This window comes from Delphinapterus leucas, chromosome 9 (assembly GCF_059928025.1).
Source record: "Delphinapterus leucas isolate spDelLeu-1000000601 "Yukka" chromosome 9, BTC_Dleu_Yukka2, whole genome shotgun sequence".
NCBI classification, from domain to species: domain Eukaryota; kingdom Metazoa; phylum Chordata; class Mammalia; order Artiodactyla; family Monodontidae; genus Delphinapterus; species Delphinapterus leucas.
The window spans coordinates 62,660,036-62,683,056 of record NC_143137.1 but is presented as its reverse complement, the minus strand read 5'-3'; positions in this window follow the sequence as shown (position 1 = coordinate 62,683,056).

Here is a 23,021-nt window from a genome sequence, read left to right as displayed (position 1 = left end):
AATGTGAGGTGCAGTACAGAATCAGCAAAAATATATTTTCTTGATCCAGATTCCAGTACTGTTGTGAAAACTGTAAGGTTGGTAACTTTAGAGCACTGGATGATACAACACCTTTGGATGCATGGTTGCTGAGACTACATAATCTGTGAAAACTGCTGAAAAAAAGCAGAAGGAGTAGCAGAAAAAAAGAGATGCACAGAAGAGTCTGTGTAGTCAGTGATGTGCTGATTAATTTTAACAACTGACTTTCAAGGGAAAAAATGGTTTGTAGCATTTGCCAGTTCCCATGGTGTAAACACTCCCATCAGGGGTGATTTCAAATTACCAACATGAGGTAATTTAACATAGAGTTTGGAAGAGATGCCCACATATAGAGCATGTGAATCACAGAAGCTGGCTGAAGCACAGAGGTGCATGTAGCAATTCCAGATTAACTGGTGATAAATAGGGAGCTTTTGAGTACCCACACTTTTTGGTTACTCTCAGACATACATTTCAAATGTCTGTGTAAAATGAATACAATTTGAACAGTTTGGGTGTCCAGGCCATAGTAATTTGACCAAAAACATTGCAATTGGACTCTGCGCAACATCTCAGTTACACTTAATATTGCTTGATATAAAATGTAGTTTGAAATGTTCTTATCTTATCCTTAGGAACTTCAAATGCTGTCAGCTCTATATTCTAAATGCATCTTGGATCCCCCGCCTGTCTGCTCATTAGTTCAACTTTATGTCCCAAGTGCTATTCTTGTCACTAGGAATATAATGATGAAAAAGACAGGAAAGTTTCCTGCCCTTATCATTTACTGCTTCAACTATGACAGTCTTCTGATTTGTTTCAGTGTATATAGTGTCTTCGTTCCATTTTAACACTGTGGTCAGGCTGATTTTTCCCCCCAGACTACAAAAATGATGACCTAATGCTCCCAATTATATTTTCCCAAAAAGTCCCTCAAAATTAGCCCCTGCCTGTCTTATTCTAATATCCTGACTCTTCCCTACTAGAGTCATGCCTAATATCTTGTAACTTTTTAAATATATGATAAATCCAGCTCTCTTGCCTTTGCACATAATGTACTTTCTGCCTGGAATGTCCTTCCCATCTCACACTAGAAACCCACCTTATAGTTCAAAAAAGATGACATCCTCTGTAAAGCTTTCTCTGACTTATCCCAGAGAAAAATAGGTCCTCCATGTCCTACCCCTGCTTCTCAGAGTGCCCTCTCTAACAGTTATTTGTTCCAGATGCAAAAGGCCACCACATATGGCCACAAAAAGTGTGTACTGCCCAGCCTTAGAGGGCCCCCTTCACAGGAGAGTCTATGTTACGATTAAAGGAGTGATAATCATAAACTATATAAATGGTGAATCTTTGCAACATGGCAACCGTGATATTTATATTTTCCCACAAAATGTAAAATCACCGTGGAAAGAAATTGTGTCTTGTCCATTTGTAAAAACCTACCTATAAATTGTACAGAAGCCAATTTTTGTCAAAATGACAATAAATACAAAGAAGTGTGTTTACCAGCCTCATATGAGTATGTACTACTAATGATCTCACTACTCAAGACCGTAAGATCTGATGTGCTACTAATCTATAAGCCACCTCTATGCAAGCTTTTAATTTAAAGTACTTTCAGGTTGTTAAAAATGACCACATTTTAAGTTTGTTGTAGTTTACTGGTGCTTTATTAACTCTAATATACCTCTAGATCCATATAATCGGCATGTTTTTAAACTACTCCTTGTACCTAGAAAATTTTCATATAGTAACAGACAATAGTCTCTGATGAAGCTTTGATTCACAATTAATTAGTACAGCAAAAGGTTGTGCTTTTGGCTCTGTCCCTTCAGTAAATTGTGATATGACACATATTTGCATTTATTTAGCACAGCTGGTTTTCATGAATAGAGCACTTGCCCTCAGAATAATTTAAAGCAAATGCAGAATGGCTTCATTCCTAAAAGAAGAAAACCATCCTGTAAAGCAGGTGGCTTAAATGTGTTATGGACAAATAATATTTTTCATGCACGTTATCCTAAGGAATTCTTTTCAAAGAAGCTCTCCCTTGTTCTCAAGTTGAAAACCCCATAAGAAAAGATAAACATCATGTGAAATTCTGCAATTCCATATTATACTATTCTTTGAAATGCAAATTTTTATACAGTACATTAAGACCATTCTATACTACTTTATTAGGTAATTATTCTAATCAAAGCTATTAATCTGTTCTGTTGGAGAAAAAAATCTTATGTCAGTTTAGTGAACATAATTTTCAAATGAGTTTAAATCTGATTTGGATATAAATACTTTAAAATCATAGACTTTCTTGAGTTCTGACTCATAATTTTTAGCATTTTATGTAAAATACTTTTTTCAAATATAGTTTATATTGTGGTTTTATTTCCATTAAAACATGAACCTGAGATTTTAACATAAAAATTTCATTGCACCATATAATTTGAAGAAACACTTAGATACAAGAAAGATGATGTGTCGGTGTGAAGATATATTTCTACTGAAACCAAACTAAAAATATCTTTGGAGATCTATAATTTTCCAAAGGCTTTGAATAGTAATCACAAAAGGATCTGGCATTTCATCCTAATAATATGTATCATCATCATACCAACCTAGTTTTCCCTACATATGTTAACATTATGTTTCAATGCACTTGGACAGTCTTCATATTTACTATTATTATGTTTCAACTAATTTGGACAGGTTTAATGTTTAGGATATTACTGTTATTGTATACACCACACACATACTTCTTAAGGTAGGAAATTATAAGAAAACATCCACCCTAATGCAATACTGTCTTTGATAATTTTCTATATTCATACTGCAATAAGTTATAAAGAATGATCTTAGCCCTAAAACTACATTGAATAAAATTTAACCAGACTTTGAGGAATACTCAAAATTTTATTTAGGATTTTTAACTGATTCATGGTTTTTCACATTCTGTATTATTTAAATGATAATATAAAAATACTATTATGTTTGAATTTGGCTCGATGGGACTCTCAACTAGAATTAAGATATAACCTGGGATTGCTTGTCTTGCCAAATCTGAATGGATTTATACAAGAGGGTTTTACTGCTGTTCTGCACGTGCAGCCATTCAGCAATGTTGAGTTATACTGCTGACAACACTTGACAACATGCTAAAGTCACTGCTGGAATCTAAATACCTAAGGGAAAAGGCTCCCTAAGGGAGGGTTTTCCACTGCTGTATCACCAAAAGAAGGCTGGAATAGGCACCAGGAGTGTCAGGGTCCACAGTTTATAACCCCTGACATCTACCTGCTTGTGTCATAGGATACTTGTTTTGTTTGCCTACAGTCTATCTAAGCTTGTCATACCTAATTCCTTTGTCATATTTTTTCAGTTACTTGATTTTAAAGCCCTTGCTTTATTTCATTATGTTAGTAGAAAAACACCAATAACACTTCTACATATCCATAATAGGAATGTATATATCTTTATAATTCTTCCCTCCCCACCAGAAGAACTTATTTTCCTGTCTTATGAAAAAGAAGTAAATCTCCAACTGTCTTTCTAGGTCAGAGCTAGTTATTTTCCAGGTCAGAGGAAAGTCAGCAAAGAACTCTTTGGTATCTACTTCTGTAGTAACTTGGTAGCAAGCCGTTGAGAAAAAAATTTCAATTACTGATCAACCCGGTTAAGGAGTGTTCACTTGATTTTGGTAAGAGTCTTAACTTGGTTTTAGAAGAAACCAGACATCTGTTCCATTTGAGCAGAGGTGGAAGGTGGTGAGGCTTTGGCTGGAGCGGCAAAGTGGCTGGCCTACCTGCAGCCCAAATCATGGTCAGGCTTTCACAGACCTGAATGATGAGAGCTGTGTTTTCTTACAGTTTCACAGGCAAGGCCTAATTTTAAATTAACAGCCTGATGTGTTTTGAAAATATTTGTGTGACACAGTATTTTAAAATGTGTTCCCACAATATGGTGAGATTTTCTTTTACTGTGAATAGGGTTTTCTGCTACAAGAAATATTTTAAATGAAAAATATATCCAATGTGTTGAGATTGCATATTTACACTTAGCCTGTAAATGTAAACTGTACAGAAAACAACTGCCATTCAAGGTGGACCAAACAGTGTTCACAATGCCCCATGAACACAGGATTCCCAGGGACCCATGATGTGTGAGAATTCATTAAGACTCAGTGAGTACAAAGTAAGCATGTCACACTGACAGCCCCGTTTTCCTTCTGAATTAGAACTGGATTCAAATACAGAAAGTGGTGGTTTTCCTAGAAACACAATGACTATAGAGCCCTATATCCTTTATTATATGTGTTATTTTCTTGTATTAGCCAGCTACATATGCTGGAAGTGATTACATAAAAGAAAGGGAAAGACAGTCCATCCCATACTTCCTCTTTATTTCAGTCCTTCCTTACTCATTAGTAGGCTGAAGGTAGTATTGGTAGAAAGTGCACATATCAAGAAGTGAAATAAAAACAGTTGAGTTAATTTTGCTCATCATTCTAACTGTTCTAGTAAGAACAAAATACATATGCATATATGAGCTGCGAAATACAAAATGTCTAACTTCAGTGATTCTACATATTACTCTTATATTTACCTTTAAAATTCATAGCACAATATAACAATGAATGGTAGAATTCTTGCCAATAACTTTTCGCTTTAATTTTTCTTTACTTAGAATGGCATCAAATAGAAATAAAAGCAACTTGACAAGTCTAGAGAAAGACCATTAGAGAAAGAAAAAAAACTTTATATTTTAATAATATTAACAGAGCTTTTTACTTGCTTTTTGAACAAGTGGCCCCACAAGTTATTTAGTTGGCCCTGCAGGCAGCTATGAGATTGGAGATAGAGGATGAAAGGCTAAGAAATGGAAATAGGAAAGAGATCACCAAAACTGCAGCATAGCCTGCGAGCGTTTGTTAGGCTAAAAATAAGCCTGAAGTTCAGACATAGGCCACATCTTAGAGGTTCTTAAATATAAATCATACCAAGAGATTTCTGCTTGATCCCATAGGAATGTGAAATTTTGAGGAAAGTTAAGTGAGAGAATGTATAAGGAGAAGCATAATAGTATATGGACTGTTCTAGAAATTAGATGGAGCTGGTTTCAAATCCTAGCTCTACAATCTGGCTTCTCTGTCACTCTGGTCACATAAGGAACAGTCCTATTGGGTCAGTTTTCTTAAGTCATGTGTAGATATTTGTAATACCCACCTCATAAGGAAATTAAGAGGATTATGTGAGGTAAAGTATTTTTAAAAATCTTACTTTAACAAGGACACATAATTAACCTTAGAAAGTAATAGCTATTATCATTTTGATCAGGTTTTTAAAAAGAAGGCAGACTGGGGTTTGAGAGCTGAATTAGAATATAATTTTTAAAATTAAGCCAAACTTTGTGAGGAAATGATCTAAACACAGAATATGGACTGTTGACAGAATAACCCAATTATAAAATGAACAAAATATCTGAATATTTATCCAAAGAAAATATACAAATAGCTAATAAACACATGAAAAGATGCTCAACATCATTAGCCATCAGGGAAATCAAAATCAAAATCACAGTGAGATACCACTTCATACACACTAAGATGGCTAGAAAAAAAAAGTCAGATAATAACAAGTGTTGGAGAATATATGGAAAAAATCATATCCCTCACCTGTACTACCGGTGGGAATATAAAAGGGTTGCAACCACTTTGGAAAACAGTTGGGCATTTCCTCAAATGATTAAACATGGAGGTACTTTATGATCCAGCAATTGTACTCCTAGGTATATACCTAAGGAAAACAGTCAATTTTAACAAAATTCTGCATGAATGTTTATAGTGTCACTATTCACAATTGCCAGAAGGTGCAAACAACCCAAATGTCCATCAAAAAACAAATGGTTAAACAAAATAAAGTATATCCATATAATGAAATATTTTTCAGTCATAAAAAGAGATGAAATATTGATAACTGATACAATTTAGATGAACCTTGAAAATATTACACTGAGTAAAAGAAGCCGATCCCAAAAAAGCACATAGTATATGATTCTATTCATATGAAATGTGGAGAAATGAGAAGTCAGTAGAGACACAAAGTAAATTAGTTGTTACTTAGAGCTTTGAGGAAAGGGGTGAAGGGAGGAGGGATGGCTAAAGTATAAAGGGTTTCCCCTGGAGTTGATGAAAATACAATAAAATTGACTGTGGTAATTATCGCACATATCTGTGAATATACTAAAAACCATTGAATTGTATACTTTAAATGGGTGAATTGTATGTGTGGTGAATTATTTCTTAATAAAGTTGTTAAAACTCTTGAAATCAGGTTATTTAAAATATATTTTCATACCACCAGCAACAAAAGAAATTAAGACAAAATTATATATATATATATATATATATATATATATATATAAACAATAACTCTCTGCTAAATATCTTTTGATGTCACTCTGTTGGTCACTTCTCAAGACAAAGTCCAGAAAGCATGGCATGACTACCACTTGCTGACCCCTCACCATCCATTTACCCATTAACAGATGTGCTCTGGTTTGGCTTCAGGTAACCACCCCATTATGACTCAGCTCCTTTTCTTAGGAAGATGCAGGTCCCACATCCAATGGTGGGTCGTGACTTGACTAGGGCAGCCCAAGGCTAAGCCAATAGCTGCATAGTGTCCCATGGCTGCAGGGGTTGGTAAAGAAATAGATATCTAATTCAGTTTGTGTTGGTGAAACACAAGAGAATTTTAATGGGGAATTACAGGAAAAAAATTTCATTTTTCTTCAGAGAAAGTCACTTGGTAAGCCTTTAAATATTGTCCCAGGAACACAGTGATTTTAATAACACACTAAAGAAAGCAAAGTATAGAAAAGCACAGAGAACAAAACTGATTGGAATATACCTGGTTCAGGATTTTTGTTCTAGGTATTTCAGGAAATAAATTTCTTTAAGGATTCACAGCTGTGTGAGTTCACTTTACCTTTACATTTAGCTAAAAGTAAGAATTTAGTCCCAACTTATCTTTGAGGTCCTCTGTATATTCTCAGCCATTAACCTTTAATTCTACTCTTGTAATGATTTGCTGCTCTTAACAAATACTTATCCTTGCACTGTTTTAGGTGCTATTGAATCTGATTTTTTTTTTAAACATCTTTATTGGAGTATAATTGCTTTACAATGGTGTGTTAGTTTCTGCTTTATAACAAAGTGAATCAGCTATACATATACATATATCCCCATATCTCCTCCCTCCTGCATCTCCCTCCCACCCTCCCTACCCCACCCCTCTAGGTGGTCACAAAGCACCGAGCTGATCTCCCTGTGCTATGTGGCTGCTTCCCACTAGCTATCTATTTTACATTTGGTAGTGTATATATGTCCATGCCACTCTCTCACTTCATCCCAGCTTACCCTTTCCCCTCCCCGTGTCCTCAAGTCCATTCTCTATGTCTGCGTCTTTATTCCTGTCCTGCTCCTAGGTTCTTCAGAACCATTTTTTTTTTTTTTTTAGATTCCATATATATGTGCTATCAGGTGCTACTGAATCTTATCCAGCTGGGACCTTCTGATTCCCCAGCTGAAAAGTCACTTACTCTAGGAAAGCTCCAAAAATACCCATAATGATCATCTCAGTGAAGTCTTCCCCTATCCTAGCACTCTGCATAAAAGTGTACTGTCACAAATTTTTCTTCATGCTATATATGTGAATATTCATTCACCTCTACTTTGCTGGTAGAGCGGAAGTGGTAACTACAGTAAGAGCAAAGAGCTGTTTTTATGAATTGGCATGAAGTTCTTACAATAGTGCCTAGCTATTTGTAGGAACCAAGAGAACATTTGTTGAATGAATGAATCAGTAACTATAAGTGAAATGAACAGAACTGCAACTGAGGTTTATATTTCAGTTTCAAGAAAAATGTTTCAAGAAAAAAGTATTTTAAATTAATCAAAACAGATAATAATGATTTATTAGTAAAAAAAAGGGAGGTTCATAAAATTTGTAATATTTGTGATAAATATAAATATATACTAGTAATTGATAGTTATATATCATATATTTAATTAGAAGATGGGTTGTTTAATATTCAACAGACCATAGAACCACAAGTGTATGTTGAAAAACAGACTGATAACCTTTGACAATGAATTCATGCTGGCTTACAGTGTGCTTAATTAATGTTACATTATAATGAATGGACTGAAAAACTATCTAAAATAGTCTATTGTAAAATATCAAAGCTTATGGAAATCCTTGAAGACAGTGACTATTTTTTTTTTTATCCTAGATACTCAATATGTGTTGTGATTAAAATATGCCAGAACACAGTCAGTGTTTCTACTGAAGAAAATTTAAGCCAGCAATGCTACTTAATTATGGAATAATAATGTCATATTGAGCACTAAACTTTTTAATAGGAAAATATGCTAGAAGCAGAAAATACTTAAGAGGTTTGAATTTTTCACTCATTTGTAACAAGGACTTAAAATGCATATGCCTACAAATGTATAGAAATACTTCCTGTTTACCTTACAGCTGTAGTTGGTAAACTGAGGCCTGCTGGCCAAATCTGACCTACCATTTATTTTTGTATAGCCCAGCACCAATAAATTTTGCAGTTTTAACAGCTGAAAATCACATATGAATAATAATTTGTGACATAAGAAAATTATATGAAGTTCACAATTTTATTGGGACACAGCCATGCTCAGTTTCTTATGTATTGTCTATGGCTATCTCCGTGTTTCTATGGCTATCTCCGTGTTTTTATAGCAAAATTGAATAGTTCATCAGAGACCACGAAGACCACACAGCCTAAAATAGTTACTATCCTTTCACAGAAAAAGTTTCCTGACCCCAACTTTAGGGAAATATAAATTATAAGCCATAATTTTCAAAGAACTTCTATAAAAATGTACATTACTTTGGGGTCAACTGTATTTTGACCCTAACATTATTCAAGACTGACAATTAGGACAATTAGAAATCTCATCTGAAAGTACGAATTTTGGAAGAAGTATCGTTTTCTGTGGTATGCAAAAGACAGGGTTTTAGTATTAAGAATTTAGGAATTTTGTTGTTTGACTTTAGGGGAGAAAGGGAAAAGGTTGAGTGAGTGGTACAGGAGCTGTTGACAAATCAGGCTGCAAGACTGAGTAATGGACACAGAGCCTCTAACCTCCTTTCCACCTCAAGCTTCCTTCAAGAGTCCAGATTGAAAATCAGGACAAATTAAATGAGGCAAAGTTGTTTTGTTTTGGGGCAAAGATAGGGTACCAGCAGTATTACACAGACTTGTCTTCTAACAACTATATTTTGAACTACCTTGGAAAAATATATTTTGCTGTCTTCTCCAGAGCTAAATAAGAGGGTAGAACTGACAGAGGGGATTAAGTGATAGGTAAACTATTTAAGAACTCTCTAATGATGTGTCTATTTAGATGATATCACCTTCCAGAGTGAATATGTGATTCTCTTATCCCTCATATGTGAAATTTCTGGCTTTAGCTGAGTTTTAAAGTAAGAAATTGCAAGTGCTATACTGTGGAGTTTAAGGGGATTTTAAGGGACTGGAAAGATGCAAGAATCTGTTGTGACTAAAATACCTTTCTGTTATTCAAGTCAGGCACCAAATCTGTAAAAGTCAAGTTCAAGGAAGTCCATTTTCGCCACCATTGATTTTCACTGAAGGCAGACTGTTTTTACCTCATTGATTTTGATGTTGATTGAGTCATGTTCATCTGGTTGGTCAGTATTTGGGAGCTTGTTCCTTTTTGATGGGTTAATTTGTCTAGGATCACTTCAGTTACCTTCATCTAGAGCTACTCTTATTCAACGTTTTCTCAGGCCACATACTAAGAAACTGAAAGAGCTATTTAATCAAATGGAATTCAGTTCTAAAGAATTTACCTAACTCCAAATAATTAATAGTTTACCATTAATTACAAAATTTGGATCACATATTATTTTTTAACCAGATGACATTGCAAGGCCATATAAAACATACATATATGTTATTTATGTCACAATTCATTTAAAAAATGGACACCCTACTGGGAAGAATGACTTCTACAGAAATATAATTTACACAAGTAACAAAACTGTAACTGACCATTAATGCTTGAAAATGGAAAGCAACTTCTGCAACCAAATAGGACTAACAACATTTAAATAAATCTCCAAATCTGAAACTCATGATTCTGTTATTGTTCAATTATCATCATTCATAAACTAGCTTCTCTACCTACTGCATATACAACCCATCAAACAGAACCTTTCTGTCTAAACTAAATCTTCTATCTGTGAATATTAGTATGCAATTCACAGGAGAGCATCTGGCTTATATCTGAGATAATAATTATCTTTTTGTGACACATTTATGCATTTTCCTTTCATTAATTTTTATCTTGAAAATTTTCATTGTTCTGGTAGTCTAGTTTTAGAACAAACACCTGCTTTTACAACTCTTAGCTGAATCCTTCATGATTTTATGCTTAAAACACCTGACAATTCTATATAAGATTTTTGAGCCTTTGTTATTCCAGCTGAAACTATACCATCTATCTTCCCTTTGTTTCCAGCCTCTCATAAAAATATAAATCTTTAAGTGATTTGGAATGAATGGTGAATCAAAATTTGCTTTTTTCTATATCAGCAATCTCCACCAATTAGCTTGTCCCATAAAGTGCAAATGGTTTAGATTCCTTATAGAAATATTTCTAAAATCTCTATTAGTTCATGACATTTTCCATTGAAATCTTCAACATTGCTGCTGTTTCTGCTATAAGCAAGTGACTCAGAACACTGGAAAAACATTATTATTATTATCATCATCATCATCATTTTAGTTTACCATCTGCTTTGTATGTCAAGTAAAATCTAAAATGTGAAACTAAATTTTAGTCATAAAAATTATATATTGACCAGTATACTCCTGAGAACCTAACTAGTCTGTTACCTATCATTAGATGTCCAGAGAGACATCTTCACATTACCAGAACACTCAGAAGTTCAATTATTTCCATACCATCCTTATGTTAGCAAAATTTCTATTATATTACTTCCTTTACTTACTGAAAAGATTTATGTAAACATCTTCTATGTATATATGTAGACTATTGAAAAGTCCTGGGAAAGGCAGCATCATTAATTTTAGGCAGCTTATAATTCTTTTATGTAGAAAAACATATGCAAATAGAAAAAAATAATGTATTATAATTATAACTAATATCACATGGCTACATAAATTAATTACCAGGTAAGAATTTTAGGCTATTAATATTATTGGCTAGGAGGTTAATTAATGTAGTGTGATGAAACATACCATAATAAGAACTTCAGATTTCACTCTAACTGAATTGAGAAAACTATTGAAAGATTTTAAGCAGCTAGGTGCCATGGCTTGACTTGCTATTAAAAAAAAAAAAATCACTGTTATTTCAATTAAGGCAACTGCATCATTCCAGATTCTCTGTTCAAAAATTCAGAACCATTTTAGGCCTCTATCAAACCCCACATCCAATCTTTCAGGAAATTGTTATTTCCTCTTAAAAAATATGGCGAGGACCAAACCATTTCTCATCGTATCTTTTGTTACCATTCAGATTCTAACCACCAAAATCTCTTAACCTGAACTGTCTAATTGGTCTCCCTACTTTTTGAAGATGTTATCCTTGAACTTTTATTTGATTGTTAGGTTCTGCTCTTCTATTCCCTTCAGAAGGATTGGTGATATTCAAATACTATGTTACTACCACTGTCTTGGCCCAAACAGAATGCATTCTTATATTTTCTTCATTCTCGTCTAATTAAGCTTTCATCTTCACTATTGGAATAGATCCTGGTCAAGGTAAACAGTTATATTTTGCCAAATAAAATGCTCAACTCTTAGACCTCTTCTGATTTGGCCAACAGTGCATTTGACATGGCTGATCACTGCCTCCTTCCTAAAATACTTTCTTCAACTTGACTTGCAAGGTACCACATTACCTATTTAGGTCTATTTCCTTGCTTTATAGGCTGCCTCTTCTAAGACTCCTTTGCTTGTTCTTCTTCATTTTTCTGGGTTCTGAAAATTTTTGAGCTCTGGAAATCAATTTGAGAGTTGGCATTTTCTTAGCCTACTACTTCCCAAAGTAAACGCATCCAATCTTATGGCTTTAAATAGCTTTATTATTCTGACAACGCTAAATCTTCAGCTTTAGTTTTACCCCTTAATCTTACTATTTTATACCCAATTAACTACTTCCAAAAAGACCTCCTGATCTTCTGTCAACAAATCAGCTCCCACAGTCTACCACATCTCAATAAATATCATCTCCATTCTTGCACTTATTCATGCAGATTAAAGGTCATCCTTGACTACTCTTTTATTTTTCTTCCCACTCAACATACATTCCATTAACATATTTTTCTCATTCTATATCCTTATTATAGCCAAAATTTGATCATTTCTCACCACCTGCATGTCCAACCCAACCCCTGGGTAAAATTTAAGATAATTTTATACTCTAGAGTACCCCATCAGTGTAAATAAAATGGTTCCTTTATAACTTAAGCTATGTAATACCACTCTTCTGCTTAAAACACTCCAGTATTTTTTTAGTTTACTCAGTGAAAAACTCAAAGACTTAACATGAATTATACATCCCTAGATGAACTGGCTCCCGCCTGCCTCCTTGACTTCATTTTCTACCACATGTTCCCTCGCTCAGCCATATTGGCCTCCTAGTGTCCTTAGATGTGGCAAATATGCTTCCATTTCTAGACCTCTGTACTTGTACTACCGTCACCTTTTAGAACATTCTTCCCCCCTAAAGTCTTCACAGCTTACTCTCCTACTTCCTTCAGGCTTCTACTAAAATGTTAACATAAAGAGATCTTCAATGGAAACTATAAAAATGAATACTACCCCTAATCTGGAACTCTTTAATATCCCTGACCCTGCCTTAATTTTTTTTTTCAATCCTTAGCACCAGTTAAATGTCAGACATTGGTGTTTCTTTTCTTACTCCTCAATTAATGTGTATGATCTATTGAGACTGGTACTTTTCTGTTTTGCCTGCTGCAATATTCCCATTGCCTAGAACATATCCTACCCAATGGTAGATGTTTAATAAACATGTGTTGATGAATATATCTCAACACTTATATAATATTTAATAAATCCTATCTTTTTGACAGATATTATTCAGGTCTAGTTTTAGTAAAATACTAAGCCATAACTGACTTTTCTAACTCAAGTAGAGATAGGAAGGGAGAGGGGCACCACCTCTACATTCTCCAAATTCCCATAAGAGGAGATAAAGAATTGAGATCAACTAACACTAGACAAATACTGTATCTATCTATCTATCTATCTATCTATCTATCTATCTATCTATCTATCTAAAGGAGAAAGACCACTTCCATGTCATGGCAAAGGTTTCATAACATTATGCAACATTCATCTTCTGTTTCTACTCAGATAAAGCATCTGACAGCGTTGTATTTCAAATGGAACTTTATTTTGCGACAGCATAGATTTACTGGTGGGAAAATTCTATTCCTCAAAAATGATATAATACCTTAAAAGTATTTCCACAGTCCCTCCTTTGAAATGTTATTTCATTTTATGTGTTTTCAAGTGGGAGTTTAGTGTTCCAGATAGAAACATAAAATCCAACATAAATAGACACCAATAGCCTTTATTTATTTTACTATAAAACTCATACAACTGGAGTTTGCACAATTATCATTACAAGCTGGAAGCTTTCACAACAGTTTACTCTCATGGTTTTAGGGAAGCAATGGCTTTATGTTGAATGGTTTCATAAACATTATATATATATATACACATACACACGTATGTGTAAACACTTACAAAATATATGTAGAAGAGCAATAAATCATACTCTTGAAATTATAAGTATAATCTTGTGGGTCTTTCATATATTCATGATAATTGGGAATCTGAGTTTGGGTTTTGAATCTTTCTCATTGAAATATTACTCATTTATTTTAATATAACAGATACTACACTTAGTATGATTTTTATGTATTCACATTATCTATGAAGTAGAGAGAATCGTTTGAGTCCTTTAAATAACTAGTAACTATCTGGTGGTTTAAGCAGAGAATAATTATTTTGAATTGTAAAAATCTAAGCTTCTATCAGTTTGTTTGTTTACTTGGTTGAGGATTTCAAGAAGGTCTGATTAAACCCAACTGGATTGCATGTATGGAGGAATTCTAAGCTGAGGTCAGGGATACTTTGCTTGGATTCCTGTCTCACTGGGCAATAGGAGTAATAAGAAAATTTAGTGTTTATTTAATATTTGTTCATCGATACAGAATTTATGATTTTCAATGTGGGATTCCATTGGAATTAACTTTTATTGAAACTATGGTTTCTTAAATAATCTGCATAAAATCTGAACTAATTCTCAGAGAAACCTTGCAAGGCAATTAAGTATTACTGTCTCGTTTAAGATGAGAAGACACAGAGCTTAAGAAATATGTTCAATATTGGTGAGTTGGTAAATGAGGAGCAAGGATTTTTTTTAAATCTATCTCAAAGTCCAGGGATCCTTAAGTTTAACAATGGAAATCATTGCAGCATATCAGCTTGGATTTTGCATAGAGTCAGGGGGTAGGCAGAGAAACATCTTAAATGGTAACATATATTAAATACTGTAACCATTAAAGCAGGAAAAGAAATAGCACTTAGCTCTTACTCTGCCATTTGTTATTCCATCCTAAAGAACTTGGCACTGTATCAGGTGTGCATGCTGTTTACTGAAAAAAATCCAGAGTGACCCTACATATACACAGTACACATTCTGCGTATCCATACATGGTGACCCTAGCAAAGCCTTGATGAATCAGTCTTATTTAGATTTCTTTATAATCAATATTTTTCAGCATCTTCCTATCAGTGACTAAGGTGTTTCCATTGTCAAAATGGACACACACATGCAAAGCCTTAGGAAGACATTCTTAACATTTTCCTAGCAGTTTGGGGAAGGTGTTGTATCACTGCTGTGAACCCTCAGCCCCACCCTTGGTGGGACACTGACTCACTCATCTGTATTTCCAATATCTTGTTTAACTGAAAAAGCATTGACTTGATATATCATTTGCTAGAGAAGGATCTGCAATTAGTAAGTTTTATTTATACCTGGAAAATAACTTCCTTTCTTTCTGGAGGTTTTTACAAAGTTCAAATAAATGGTAACCAAATATAATACAATATAATATAGAGCATTTGTATTTATTTTTCTGTTTGGGTTTCTAATTAGCTTAAAACACCCAGAAGTGGGCATGCATATGGTGCCTAATCTTCCCTTACTTAAAGAGACACTCATATTTCCCACTCCAGAAGCCAGAAGGAAAGCCTTTCCTCTGAATTTTTTTTCTTTCCTTTCCCACTGGAAACTATTGCATCAATAACAGAAAGAGGAGAAAGGCCATTTTGACAGAGCTGCTAAATTTACTTTCATAGTTCACATCCATGCCTTATTTTGTCTTTGTCAATAATTCAATCTGGATGACTTGGCTGCATTTGAAGGGAAACCATCTTCAATCTCTGGATTAAATAAAAGAATAAATGTCAGGCACTCCTCCACAGGGCCATTATTTTCCCCTTGCAACTATCACGTGAATATCTCTCTCCTTTACAACAATTTAATTTAGAAGTTCTCACAGACATTATGTATCCTCCACCATGGACTCTGAGAGGCAGAAATGACTGTGGAAGGTCACTTGACTCCTTTTCATGTATTCATTCCATGTAAGAAAGTGGAGAATTTTCTCTACACCTTAGCCTTGTGCTAAAATTGTGTGGTTGTTTTATCTTCAGTGCAATCAGATGCTGTACTCTAATGATACACACCTGCATTTATTAAATATGAAAGCTGGTGATATACAAAATGATTTCCTGTTTTGCACAAGTAAGCAAGAATTACTATCAAAAGAAATGAATGTACTTAAAGAAGAAAAAAATGGTCAGGATGTTTGAATGAGCCTGAACATAAAACATTTTATGTGAATGTCTGTTTCTTTGTATTATTTCTGGCAATTTTCCCCTCAAGTCACAAAAAAGTAGCCAAGAACAAAAAAGTGTTTTTTTACCTAAAAAAATGGCACACATTCAGTGCTGTGTCATTTTTGTCATTATATGTTCAAAATATTAGTCTTCAGGAAATTACAAGAAAATTTTGAAAGCCTCTAAAAATTGGCTATTATTTATGATAATACAACAAAAGTTTAAAAATTGTAGTCACTAGATTGCCATTTGCTACTAGGTAGTTTTAGTCTAACAACTCTTTTAGTCTAACTCTTTTGGTTAACACAAAAATTGTCTGATTAATACTAAATTAGACTATAAGTTCACCTGGGGCAGTAAGTAGATTACACATTCCTGAAAAGCAATATCTACGTTTTCAAGAACAATTCTATCTGACTACTCATAGACTTTGTGTTCAATCTCATAGCAGAGGTAATTCTTAATTTATTTTACTTGCATCCCCAGTTTATTACTTACATACTCTCATTTCCACTGATATTGTTATATTCATCCACAGAGTTTATTGGGCTCTCATGGATCTGTCTTGAAAAATCTTAGCAAGACAATATATTCTAGCAATTAATTGGCTGTGTAGGTGTGTCTGCATACATTGTGTGTGTGTGTCTGTGTGTGTTTGAGAGAGAAAGGAAGGAAGATGGAGAAAGAGTGTGTGCATAGTCAGAGTTTTTTATTCATCAGAATTTTTAAATATGCTGTCAAGTTAATTCTTAAATCTGGGAAATTTAACATTTGGAGATTAAATTGATTTACTACTGATAATATTTCCATTGTCTTGTTTTACTTTCTTTGCTATTACAGATGTATTTTTAAAAGATTTGATATTTCTACCAATGCTTTCTGCAAGCATAATGTTATTGGTCATTTTGCAAAAATACCCAACCTGCTGTGTTACAATAGCACCACATGGTGACCAACTCCTTCTCATGAACAACCCCACGCCTTGCAGGCTTTGGAATGTGAGCCAAGTTCTAGGTCAATGATCTCCTGTTGCTTTATTCTGATCTTGCTTGTACGATTCCATTTCTGACTGGGCAAGTGTCATTCAACAACAACAACAAAGTCCTTGCCTAGAGGATTTAACACAGATGAACCTAGTTGTATGTGTCTTTTTAAAAAGAGCTAGCAGACTTTTGACCTTTTGTCATTTAGAGTCTGATTTTCACATTAGCTTAGAGTGGCTTATGTTATAGTTACACCGGTGGAGTCTCATGTATGTTGAAAATTCATAATTTAAAAGCTTGATGATATAAACGCATTTAAATAGATAATATGCTCTAAGTTTTTAATGTACTCACATAGGGCAGAAAAGTGGAAATGAAAACGTAAAAGACCACTAGATAAAATATCAGAAATGAAATATATTTGGAAGCATAAGACCAGAGTAAGAATAATATATGCAGCAAAGAAAAGTGGACATGTTAAAGTAAAATTAGAATTGTGCCTCCTGGTCATTATGTCAAAATGATTATAAAGACTGTGAATATTTATTTCAACTGGATCTATATAAATTGACTATTTTGAAAATTTGCTCCTCTGTAAGATTTTTCTTATTTTCTATATGGAAACAGAGAATATGATAAGTACCAAATAAATCCAGAATGGTAAGATGTTTTTTGTCTGTATATAAGACAGTAAACTTGAGAAAAAACAAAACAAAACAAAAAACAAACAACCAAAAAACCCTGGGTGATGAAGGTAACTTATTTGGGTACCCAGTTTTCAGAATTATTTATTTCCTATCAAGATATTATATGACTCCTTCATTGATGTTTCATATACAAAATTTTAAAAGTACCTTTAGTTCAACTAAAAATAAATGCTAAAAAGTTTTAGATAAGCTGCTTATTTTCATAAACTACAAAGAATATAGATAATGAAAATGGAAAGATATTTTATACAGAAGGACATGCTGATAACACTGATCAAAATTATTCCTTATAAAAACCACTTGGTACAGATATTATTTCAAAAGCATCTACATAATTAGAAATGGCTGAAAACGTACTCATTTATTGTGAAGTGTAGGTTGAAATCAACACATGTGAGTCCTTTAGCAACAAAGATCAAAATTTGACTTTGGGGAAAATGGGGTCTCTGAGGGCAGTATTTACGAAGATGGGTCATGATAAAGATCCAGGACATTGCTGATTTTTTGCTTTATTTTTCATGCAACAATATGCATAGCAGTGATAACAACTGACAGCTGCAGATTGCTTTATTATTTACTAAGTGCATCACATTCAATGTCATATCTGACTATGTCAAACACTTTTAGATATATCATCTTATCTATCCCCATTTTAAAAATGAGGAAAAGGAGGCCCATATAGCCAGTAGCTTACTGACAGCAAGGCATTCCAATAGTATGCCCCATGCTCTTTGTAGATACTACTTTATATCCTGTATCATATTCCCTTTTTGCTGATAAACACTATCACAGTTATTTTTCCAAGTTTAAAATGTTTCAGATGGTAATACTGAGCAAAGTGAAAAGACAGTGACAGCAATTAAGTGGAATATATATTGTCAAGCATATTTTTTACAAAAGATTTTTTAAAAAGCAAGGTAACTATCTTTATATAATGTATTCTGTGATAACTAAAAAAGTTAAAATAGAGTAGGTTGCTACTAAAATTTGGAAGATAGGTGACTGATTATTTAATTTATTCCAATTTTCAGAATAGACAAATACTTTATGTTTTGGGGTTATTATAGTAACAATTGTAAAAGTGGGGCAAACAAAATCATTCAAAACATTAAATGTGTCTTTTTAATAGCTATACCTCTTATGTACTGATTGCTAGTGATAATTTTTTTCATTAAATTTTGAAATTTTCAAATTTTCAAATTTGAAAGAGAAAACAGAACACTGTCATACATTTTAATCAGGAGTAGTTTGGGAGTTTTCAAAGACTAAGAAAAGTGCCAGGAATCCACTTTGGCAATCATTTCCCAATGTGAGAGGATTAGTGAAGAATAGAATAGCTGAACTACATCAAGAGTGAATTTGCAGTTGATGATATCCTTGCAGTCCTGTCCTATTTTAGAAGACTTTTGTAGCTGAAAAGCAAATTTGGAAATCTTCTCAAGGTTAAATAGATTTAAATCTAAAACCTATTCAAAGACTACAACATATTTTACTAAATTTTGATGAAACTTCCATTCTGAACTTAATTTGTTCAAACTTGGATTTTAAAATTAAAAGGAAAATATGGTCAAAATTTAAAAAGTAAAAAAAAGAAGAGAAATGTATTACCAGCTACTCTTCAATCCTGTATTTCTACTAACCTTAAAACTATCTCTTTCCATAAAAGCAATGAACCAAGCCAAATATTTCAGAGCCTCTCTGTTGAGGCTATGAGTGATGAACATTAAGAGTAACAGCATTCAGAGATGGTTCCCAGATTTCATTACAGACTGTCCAAATTTTCAACATATCTTTCTTCTCTTGGTCTTCAATCTAGGTATACAAATATAATGAACACTCATCTCAAAATTCAAAAGAAAAACTATTTCACAATCACTTTAAACTTATGGTTTTATAGCAAGAATTCAAGAGGCAGAAAGTTCAGAGATTAGATGGGCGGGTTACTTAATACTTCTGGGCAATAATTTCCTTAACTGTAATAAAGGAACAAATGAAAACATCTATGCCAAAGAAACTCATCTTTCCTTCCTTCTTTCTTTCCTTCCTTCCTTCTTTCCTTCCCCTCTCTCTCCCTCTCTCTCTGCCTCCCTCTCTTTTTCCTTTCTGACCTTTTTTATCATTTTATTTTCTTAGTGATTCATGTGATAATATATATGAGTTTACTATAATGCATGTAAACAATATGATGTGTTCATGAAATTGCTGTCAATTCTACATATGATTGAAAATGAACCAATTTTCAGACCATTTCATTGGGTTACTGTCTTAATGAATTTTTTATAAAAAGGTCTATATCAAACATATATTTTGCAGGTATTTTCTTCCAGTCTGTTTGTCTTTTCATTTTTTTAACCCGGCCTTTAAGACTAAAATCAGTGTTGTATAGATAAATGTCTCATTCTCAGCTACATGCACACGGCATTCTTTTCTTTTTGTAGCCCATATCGTTGTCCCTGGAATAAATACTGCCACCGTGGCCAACTGCAAGCTACTGGGATAAAAATTGGCTCACAATACTCCTAAAATTTGATGGTTCTTACAAGCCTCTATAAACTGGCTCTAGCACACCACTACCTAAAATCCACAATTAAGTAATTAATACTGAAGCTACCAATATTTTAATATTTTAGAAAGTAATGTGATGTCTTTTGATTCAGATTTGTAAAATAGGCTACTTAAATAACCAAGAATGAATTAAATATTTTCGAGCATATTTTACAAATGAAAGCAGATTCAATTATTTGAATAATCTTCTTTCAGGCAATAATATAATCAGAAATGTTTCAAACTTTGGTTGTCACCAAACCTTTAGAAATTGTGATCCAGTTTCAAAAGCAATGAACTAGAGCACACACATCAGTGGATTTCAGTATATTCAGAAGTGTGCAACCATCCCAACTATCTAAATTTAGAATAGCATCATCACTCAAAAATAAATCCCAAATATATTATCAGTCATTATTCATTTCATTGCCTCCAAGCTCTGGCATCTAATAATCTACTTTGCATCTCTGGAATTGCCTACTCTAGATATTGTTCATATAAGTGGAATCATATAGTATGTGACTACTTTCTTTCACTTTGCATAATGCTTCAATGTTCGTAAACGTTGTTGTATGCATCCGTATTCTATTCCTTTTTATTGCCAAAAATATTCCATTGTATGGAAAGAGACATATTGTTTATCAAAAAAAATGTCCATTAACTCATTAGTTAATGAACAAATGTGTTGTTTTCACCTTTTGGTGACTGTAAATAGTACTGTTATGAAAATGCAGGTATAAATTTTTGTTTGAATACTTGTTTTCAATTATTTTTGGTATATACCAAGGAGCAGAATAGCTTCATTATACAGTAACTCTATGATTAACTTCTTGAAAATGCCAAACAGTAATCCAAAGTGGCTGTATTATTCAACAATCCTACTATCAGTGTATAAAGTTTCAATTTTCTCCATACTGGCTGTATCAATTAACATTCCCACCAACAGTGCAAGAGGGTTCCCTTTTGTCCACACCTTCTCCAGCATTTATTGTTTGTAGATTTTCTGATGATGGCCATTCTGACCAGTGTGAGGTGATACCTCATTGTAGTTTTCATTTGCATTTCCCTAATGATTAGTGATGTTGAGCATCCTTTCATGTGTTTGTTGGCAATCTGTATATCTTCTTTGGAGAAATGTCTATTTAGGTCTTCTGCCCATTTTTGGATTGGGTTATTTTTTTGATATTGAGCTGCATTTGCTGTTTGCATATTTTAGAGATTAATCCTTTGTCAGTTCCTTCATTTGAAAATATTTTCTCCCATTGTGAGGGTTGTCTTTTCATCTTGTTTATGGTTTCTTTTGCTGTGCCAAAGCTTTTAAGTTTCATTAGGTCCCACTTATTTATTTGTTTTCCATTTCTCTAGGAGGTAGGTCAAAAAGGATCTTGCTGTGGTTTATGTCATAGAGAGTTCTGCCTATGTTTTCCTCTAAGAGTTTTATAATGTCTGGCCTCACATTTAGGTCTTTAATCCCTTTTGAGATTCTTTTTGTGTATGGTGTTAGGAAGTGTTCTAATTTCATTCTTTTACATGTAGCTGTTCAGTTTTCCCAGCACCACTTATTGAAGAGGCTCTCTCTTACCCACTGTACACTCTTGCCTCCTATATCAAAGATAAGGTGACCATACGTACGTGGGTTTATCTCTGGGCTTCCAGTCCTGTTCCATTGATCTATATTTCTGTTTTTGTGCCAGTACCATACTGTCTTGATTCCTGTAGCTTTGTAGTACAGTCTGAAGTCAGGGAGCCTGATTCCTCCAGCTCCATTTTTCTTTCTCAACATTGCTGTGGCTCTTCCGTGTCTTTTGAGTTTACATACAAATTCTGAAACTGTTTGTTCTATTTCTGTGAAAAATGCCATTGGCAGTTTGATAGGGATTGCATCGAATCTGTAGATTGCTTTGAGTAGTATAGTCATTTTCACAATGTTGATTCTTCCAATCCAAGAACATGGTATATCTCTCCATCTATTTGTATCATCTTTAATTTCTTTCATCAGTGTCTTACAGTTGTCTGCATACAGGCCTTTGGTCTCCTTAGGTAGTTTTATCCCTAGGTGTGTTATTCTTTTTGTTGCAGTGGTAAATGGGAGTGTTTCCTTAACTTCTATTTCAAATTTTTCATCTTTAGTGTTTAGGAATGCAAGAGATTTCTGTGCATTACTTTTGTATCCTGCTACTTTGCCAAATTCATTGGTTAGCTCTAGTAGTTTTCTGGTAGCATCTTTAGAATTCTCTAGATACACTGTCATGTCACCTGCAAACAGTGACAGTTTTACTTCTTTTCCAATTGGATTACTTTTATTTCTTTTTCTTCTCTGATTGCTGTGGCTAAAACTTCCAAAATCATGTTGAATAATATTGGTTAGAGTGGGCAACCTTGTCTTATTCCTGATGTTAGTGGAAATGTTTCCGTTTTTCACCACTGAGAACGATGTTTGCTGTGGGTTTGTCATATATGGCCTTTATCATGTAGAGGTATGTTCCCTACTATGCCTACTTTCTGGAGAGTTTTTATCATAAATGTGTGCTGAATTTTGTTGAATGCTTTATCTGTTTCTATTGAGATGATCATATGGTTTTTATCCTTCAGTTTGTTAATATGGTATATCACATTGATTGATTTGCGTGTATTGAAGAATCCTTGCATTCCTGGGAGAAACCCAACTTGATCATGGTGTATGATCCTTTTAATGTGCTGTTGGATTCTGTTAGCTAGTTTTTTCTTGAGTAATTTT